General features: G+C 40.1%; 1 long non-coding RNA gene across 2 annotated transcripts; it reads left to right on the top strand.

Moving 5' to 3' along the window:
* Positions 1 to 2,184: 2,184 nt before the first annotated feature.
* LOC119528553 lies at positions 2,185 to 7,611 on the top strand. Of its 2 annotated transcripts, none has more exons than XR_005215745.1 (4): positions 2,185 to 2,214; positions 2,512 to 2,627; positions 6,168 to 6,505; positions 6,691 to 7,611. It is a non-coding gene; the product is annotated as an uncharacterized LOC119528553 (long non-coding RNA). The 2 variants fall into 2 exon arrangements; XR_005215746.1 differs by having other exon boundaries at positions 2,191 to 2,237.
* Positions 7,612 to 7,854: the final 243 nt, after the last annotated feature.

Raw genomic sequence — 7,854 nt, 5'->3', positions numbered from 1 at the left:
AATCAAAGCAACAATATCTAAGGCATTTTTGACTCACTAATTGTTTCAAATGAAACAACTTATTTCTTATTTACAATATTCCTAGTGCTAAGGAATTTTAAATAAACATGTCATTTTAATAGTTATTCATCATCCCCACCATATGAGGCAGTGTTATAATACATTTTGATTAAGTTTCCAGAAATATCATTTTGCCATCACATGGTTATAGCCTTTGGTGACAAGCAGAACAAAACAAAAACAAAGGATTCTGACACATTTTACTATCAGATCTAGGATTTGATAAACAGACCATGCCTAGGAAACAGTTTGTCATTTTGAGGCAAATTACTCTTAAGAGCCTCAATGAGCTCAGCAAAGTTTCTAAGTTATCGTTTGGTGTCCCAGAAAAGTTTATGTGTAATTAAACATCATTCTTTTTAAAGATTCTGCTTTTGTACCGTTTACAAAGAATTTTTGCATATACTCTCTTATTTTCATTTAATCTTCCAGCATTGCTTCCAGGTGGACAGAGAAGGTATTATTATTGAACTTTTTTTATAGCTGAGGAAATTGAGGCTCAGAGACTGCACATGGCAAAGGAGTTCCCAATATGGGACAAGAATCACAATTGTCTCGTGCTCCAGACTTACATGCAATTTTCAGCTGTGCATTTTATGTGGTTATCCACCCACCCACAGGCTCTCAGATGCAACTCATCCCAAACTACTCTTTCTCCTGGATTCCCATTATAGTTACTGCATGGCCTTCTACCCCATTATCAGTTCAGAAACCTGGATCCATCCTCCTCCTCCATCCACTTTCAATCGATCAACAAGTCCTGATGATTTTCCTGCCTTGAACATTTCCATAGGGGATCCCCAATTCCACATGCTGCTACACCTAGTACATCTCTGAACTGGTGAGGGCCCTCCTGCCTTTGTGTCTGCAACAGCTTCCCATCTGTATTTCTCTCAAACCACTGACCACGGAGCTGCTAGACAGAGCTTTCTAAAACCAGTCTGATGGCACACGCTCCCTGGCTTCTCATCCTTCAATCAGGCCCGAGTTCCTTAACAGGACTAAGAAGCCTTCTTGTCCCTGGCCCTGTCTCTCTCCCCTGCCTGATTTCTCTCCCTACTTCCCGCCTTGCCCTTGACCCCCATTGATGCAGAACTGCTTCCTGACACAGGGCATGCTTTTCTCGCATTTCAGCCCTCACCTGAGAACTTTCTCTTCATCTGACTAACTCTTCCTCATTCTTCAAAACTGAGTGGGAATGAAAGCCTCTCCTGGTTCCTCCAGGTGCATCACAACCCTGGTTCCCATGGCGACTTGTGAGCACAGGAAGATCTCAAGGGTGTTTACCATTGGAACAGTTTATTAAGGAAATGATGATCCATGCCCGACACTGGGAACTCATTGTCCCAACCGGCTGTCCCCTGCACCTCAGGAGGTGTCAGCTGCCCTAGAACTTGGGGAGGACTGTACGAGCTGCTGGGCAGGTGAAGCTTGGTTGTGGTTTTACACAGACAACCCAATTTCTTTCCCATTTATGGCTGGCTAGATATGTATTCATATGTTTATACACATTTTAACTTAGACTCCTACCTGTGAGGCTGATACTAATTATGTTTGCTTCTGCCCCCTCCTCCTCTTTCCCCACTCAAGCTGTTTTCAGGCCCTGGGTCTGCTTGTGTAGGGGGATTTGTAGAAAGCATGATAAACAGGAGGACCATCACAGTGACTCTGCAGTACTCTGGGTTGTCTAGATTGAGATTCAAGCCCAATGCATCTGGCCAAAGGTTTGATTAGAGAAGTGGGCCTGCAGTCACATTTTAGCCAACTCCAACCATTGCAGGAGCTACTCTAACTCTGCTCACCTTTAAAATAATGTCACGCAAACACTTCCATGCTAGCAACTTTATTGGAAATTGTACCCGCACACCAACATGTCATTAGTATTGATGATTTTGTTTACAAACCCATCACACAGCCACCGAGCGAGGCTGTGTCAGGAACCAGACTTATCCATCCTCCAACTTGCTGATATAATCAAATGGAATGTTTGTGCTTCTGCCTCCCGTTCTGCAAGCTGCCCAAACAATGCCATATTCATCTGTGTATCCCTGGCACCGAACTCTGTGCCAGGCACATGCTAATGCCCCCGAAATACGTGTTGAAAATAAAGTTAAAGTAATCGAATGGTATGGGAGGACAGAGAGGGATATCCAGGTAAACCTCTGGAAATATTTTCAGTAAGAAGCTTTTGTTAATGGAAGTGGGAGTGGGGGGTGGGTGAAGGTGCAGTTGAAACAAGATTAGCCACAAGATGATAATTGGCTAATGGGTGGATGGGGGTACATTATAGCGTTCCCTCTGCTTTTAAATAGACTTGGAATTTTCTACTGTACAAAAGTGGGGAAGAAAAGCAACGTTTGTTTACTATAAATGGGTATGAGAAAGAAGCACTAGTGTTATGATGAACCAGGCCAGCCTGGTGAAGTTTATTTGCTTTTCATTTTGCCGCAGTGGCCCTTCATCGGGAGCAATGACAGTGACTTCCACCTGTTCCGGGGAGAAGCCCAGATGCACGATGTCAAAGGCTGTGGCTCATCAGCCCTGGGAGAGGCACCAGAGTCTCCAAGGTAAAGCTTTCATTCAGCGGCAGGAGGAAACAGCTGACGAATAAAGTGATTGTTTTTGCATGCCTTCCTTTGACTCAGATTTTGTAAACACGTTTGTCTTCGATGATGAGGCTTACAGGAGCTGGTGGGATTGTCTGAAAAGTCAGGCATGGAAATTTCCACGGCAGGGCAACGTCGTGGAATTTGAAACTGATATAAATCTTCAGAACTTATAATGAAGAAAACGATATAGAAATTTAAAAAACAGATTCAATTTTTGAATGTGAAGAGATCAGAATGAAAACAAGCACATTATGTACACTATTTGGGAATAGGGAAATTGTGATAGCATATGAAAGTTAAAATGTTGGGATATTAGGCTACAAAATATGGATGAACAGTGAACACATTAGGCTCTGTGAAAGAAACCAGCCACAAAAGACCACATACTATACAATTCCATTTATATGAAATGTCCAGAACAGGCAAATTCATGGAGGCTGAAAGCAGATTAGTGGTTTCCTAGGGCTGGGGCGGGAGGAGAATGGGGAGCGACTGGTGGGTATGGATTTCCTTTTGGGGTTATGAAAATATCATCAGATTAGATTGTGGTGATGGTTGTACAATTCTATTAATATGCCCCAAACTATTGAATTGTACACTTTCCGGGGCTGAAGTTTATGGTATGTAAAATATCACAATAAAGCTGTTAAAAATGTTGGGGTATTAGGATGAGACGATTCTTTTTAAAAATCATCTTGTTACAACATGACGTAATATTATTGCAGCATCTGATATCTGTAGCCACACATCCAACTTCTTGTACTTCTGTTTTCTCATTATAAAATATATACAATAATAGTATCTACTCAAATTGCCATGCTGATTTCAGGACTGGGACAAGGAAAGGATAAGATAAGCCTGGAATTTTGCAGCACCGTAAAATAAGGAAGTGCTCAAAGGATGGTGGGGACATTCAAAAAGAACAGGAGCCAGGCTCAAGGGGCTCCCGCTGACCAAATTTGGAACAATTTGAGCATCAAAATGAAACAAGAATACTGATGGACAACAAACCAAAAAATTAAATAGGAATCCATGAGTCTATTCTGACATAAATACATGAATAAATGGGGTAGAAGGGAAAGCTCTTCCCTATAGCAGAATGCCAATTAATAATGTAGAAGGAATAATGGAATTATGAAAAGAACTACTCAGCAACCATCCTAGTAACAATGGTTTCAGGCAAGAATAATCAAGAGATGCTAAAATTAGGGGGTGAGAGTTTGATGAGAAATAAGTTATTTGCATAGTCTCTAAGTATCTCTCAGTAAGACACTGACTAAATAGAACACTAAAAGTCATAACTACAGAGGAGAAACCTGGCAGCACAACTTCCCAAGTGATCAAAGTTAGCATCACCAGAGACAGGACAAAAGGCTTTGACGTGCCTCTTAGGATGCGCTGAGATGGCCACAGCGTCACTTGTGTTGCAGCCCTGCGCAAACTGCTCACCTGATTCTAATCACAAGGAAGCATCAAAAAACCCCAAATTGAGGGACATTCTATAAAATAAATGTCTTATGTTCTTCAAAAATGTCAAGGTTATGAAAGAGAAAGAAGGACTGAGGAATTGTTCCGCTTGAAAAGAGACTAAAGAGACATGACAACTAACTGTGTACTGGATGTTATATCAGGGAAAATTTTTTTAAAAACAATTATAAAGCACATTAGGGGGTTGTTCTGGTGTGCTAACACTGCCATCATGCACAACACCAGAAATGGATTGGCTTTCATAAGAGGTGTCCATTAGGTTACAAAGCCACAGCTCCAAGGCCACAGAAGTGTACAAACCGAGGCATCAACAAGAGGACATCTTCACTGAAGAACGACCGATGGTGTCTGGAACACCTCTGTCAGCTGGGAAGGCACATGGCCTGAGTCTGCTGGTCTCCTGCTCCTAGGCTGCACCTCAAAATGGCTTTCTCCAAAATGCCTGTCTCAGCTGCTCTGAGCTCTTTCTGTCTGTGAGCTCTCTCATAGGATTCCAACAACCCAATTAAGACCTACCCTGAATAGACAGGATCCACATCTCCATGGAAATAATTCAATCAAACGTTTCCACCCTAATCAAGAGACTAATTAGTCTGCCCCCACAAGATTGTATTAAAGAAGATGGCTTTTTGGGACATAATATATCCAGACCAGCAAAATTTGAATGCAATCTGTAGATTAGATGACAGAACTGTACTGATGTTAATTTCTTGATTTTGATCATTGCAATGTGCCTGGCACGTAGGAAATACTTGACTTAAAGAAAGCCAGTGTTATAAATATGCCTTCCAAAATACAACCTTCCATTATTTTCTGTCAACCTACCCATTTTTCTCAGAACACACCTGGTACAGTTCTCCTTCCATGTCCTTCTTGCTTCCATTTGTCTTTCCCCAGGATGTACTTTCCCATCCTCCTGGTGAGCATGAAACATATTAATTAATCTCCAACCCCTTTCCCAAGAAATTTTATTGATCACTACCTGTTCTGGTTTGAAGCTGTTATGTACCCCAGACAAGGACATTCTTTTAATCCATTCTTGTTGGCACAGACCTATTGTGGGTGGGACCTCTTGATTAGGTTGTCTCAATTGAGATGTGACCCGCCCAATTCAAGGTGGGTCTTAATCCTTTACTGGAGTCTTTTATGAGAGAGCTCACAGAGAGAGAAACACCCAGAATGCTTGGAAAGAAAGACCCTGGAGGTGCTAAGAGAGGACCCACAGAAGCTCAGAGAGGAGGCCACTGGAACCAGAAGCTGAAAGCAACGAGACCCAGGAGTGAAGGACCAGCAGATGCCAGCCATGTGCCTTGCTATCTGACAGAGGAACCCTGGATGCCAGCAGCCTTTCTTCAGAGAAGGGATCTTCCTCTTTAATTGGGACATTTTCATGGCCTTAGAACAGTAAAATTGTAAGCTAATAACCCACCCCCCCTTGTAAAAGCCAATCCATTTCTGGTATATTGCATTCTGGCAGCTTTAGCAAACCCAAATACTACCCATCCTTACCTCTCTGTTCACTGAATTCCTAGAGATCAAATTATTGATCTAAAAAGGTAAGCAATGACTTGTTTTCTGTCATACATTGTTTTTTCCTTTGTGAAATGAAAAAGGTTTATATATTCAAAAATTTTTTTCCAGAAGAGGGTTGCTTGATTAGAAATATGCATTGCAAATTATAGAATGATAGGTATACACACTATACATTGTATAAGAAAAAATGTATGTGTATGTTTAGAAAAGAGTATAGAAGTATGCATAAGAAAATTTAGAGATGGTTACCTTTTTGGAATGGGATTGGGGAAGAAAGGGGAGATACTTAAAAAATTTATTTGTGTCTTTTAAATTTTATTTTCTAAATCATTTAGTGGAACAAGGTATAGTACTTTCATTAATGACAATGGTTAGTCAAGAAGCCCTATGCTTGATGTATGGGAGTTGAAGATAATTCAAATGAGATTTAAGGGTATTTGGGAATTTTATTCTGACTTCTTTTCCATTTTTTTTCAGGAATCTTTGCAATGATGGTGTCATTCATTCAGCAAATTCATTCATTCAGCAAATGTTTATTGAATTCTTACTATGTGTCCACATGGAGATGCCATTCTCCTAGGAGAAAGCAAGGCATTAAAAAATAAGCATAATACATACAGCAAGTATCATGTTAAAAGACAAGTATCATGAATAAAAAAGGAAACATGGAAGAGAATTGGGAGGGGGTTTTAGGAATGCTGGGAAGAAGTGAAGAGTTTTCAGTATTAAGTAGTACAGTCAGTTTAGGCCTCATGAAGAAGATGCCATTTGAATCAAGATTTAAGATCATAATGCTTCCTCAAGCCTTCTGAGAGGTAAATTCTCAAGATTTATGGGAGGGTGGCTCCTAAAATTGTGAGGGGCACTGTAATTATTAGCAAAGAGTAAGCATCTATTTACCCTGAAAATTTTAGAATTAAGTATAAAAATGTTTAAAGGAAGCAAAATTGAGGTATTGATCATTTCGAGTTTAAAATCTGTGTGTATTTCTTATTTTTAGGTATTGATATGATTAAGAGAAGTTGGTCTACTAGGAAAATGGGTCAGCTTTGTGATTCCCATTGATTTGGAATCATACTCTGTTTAAATAAAATTTTGGAACATTTACGAGAACTTCTGCGTCACACTGTTTTAACTTTCATTAATCTGGTAGATTGAATCATGTACCGCAACAAAAGACATGTTCTCAATCTTAATCCATGTCCCTGTGGGTGTGAACCCGTTTGGAAATAGGACGCTTTGAAGGTGTATCTTCACTTAGGGTGTGGACTCATTTGTGAATAGGATCTTCTAAGATTCTACTCAGGTGTGGCCAAATTGAATCAGGAGGGCCTTACTCCATATGACTGACGGACTTATAAAGAGAAGGCAGAAGTCGGAGAAAACCACAAGAGAGAGTGAAGTAGATCATTGTGTAACAGAGGCAGAGTTGCTAGCCAAGGAACCACGAGGATTGTGGCAAGAGGCAGTGGAATGCTACAGACTCCCAGAGAAAGTGTGGCCCATTGAGACATTGATATTGGACAATAAAGGAACTTAAAAGCCTGCTTCAAGGTATGTATTTAACTATGTTTGTAGATGGGACCACATATTCATCAAAAGCCCTTTAAAGGTGATTCTTGAAATTCACTAGCCTTATAAATAGAGTAAGATTTGTAAGCTGAATTTCAATTTAAGGAAGAACTGATTCTGTAAATGTATAACCTTAATAAATTGAATGTTACCTATTTTAATGAATTATTTTCATGTGCTCTGACACGTATAAAACTTGATATGTAAAGGGAACTCATAGAAGTAATGCTTTCCTGCTCTTCCTCAGAGATAAAACAATGTTTTCCCAGTTTTATAAATTCAAAGTAATTGTTAACATGTTGCCAGGCAAGTGATGATTGACAAAGACTTCGCAATCGGAGTCTTTAAGAAAAAATGGCAAACTTACAAAATAAAAATGAAAAGTGTCACCATTCGTTTCTTTTCAAGGATTTTTTCCCCCACCGTACGGAAGGATCTACTACTGTGGAACCCTTAAAGGTGGATTTTTTTTTTAATGGCTCAGCTGACTGCTCACCACAAGGAACATTACTTTCCAAAACCAAAATAAAACTTTGAGCAGTTTGTGCTGCATTCAGAAGTCACCCTTGAGGACACAGTAAATGGCATAAAG

This window comes from Choloepus didactylus, chromosome 3 (genome assembly GCF_015220235.1).
Source record: "Choloepus didactylus isolate mChoDid1 chromosome 3, mChoDid1.pri, whole genome shotgun sequence".
Classification (NCBI taxonomy): Eukaryota; Metazoa; Chordata; class Mammalia; order Pilosa; family Megalonychidae; genus Choloepus; species Choloepus didactylus.
Note: the sequence above shows the minus strand (reverse complement) of the source record. Positions and strands in the feature narration are given on the sequence as shown.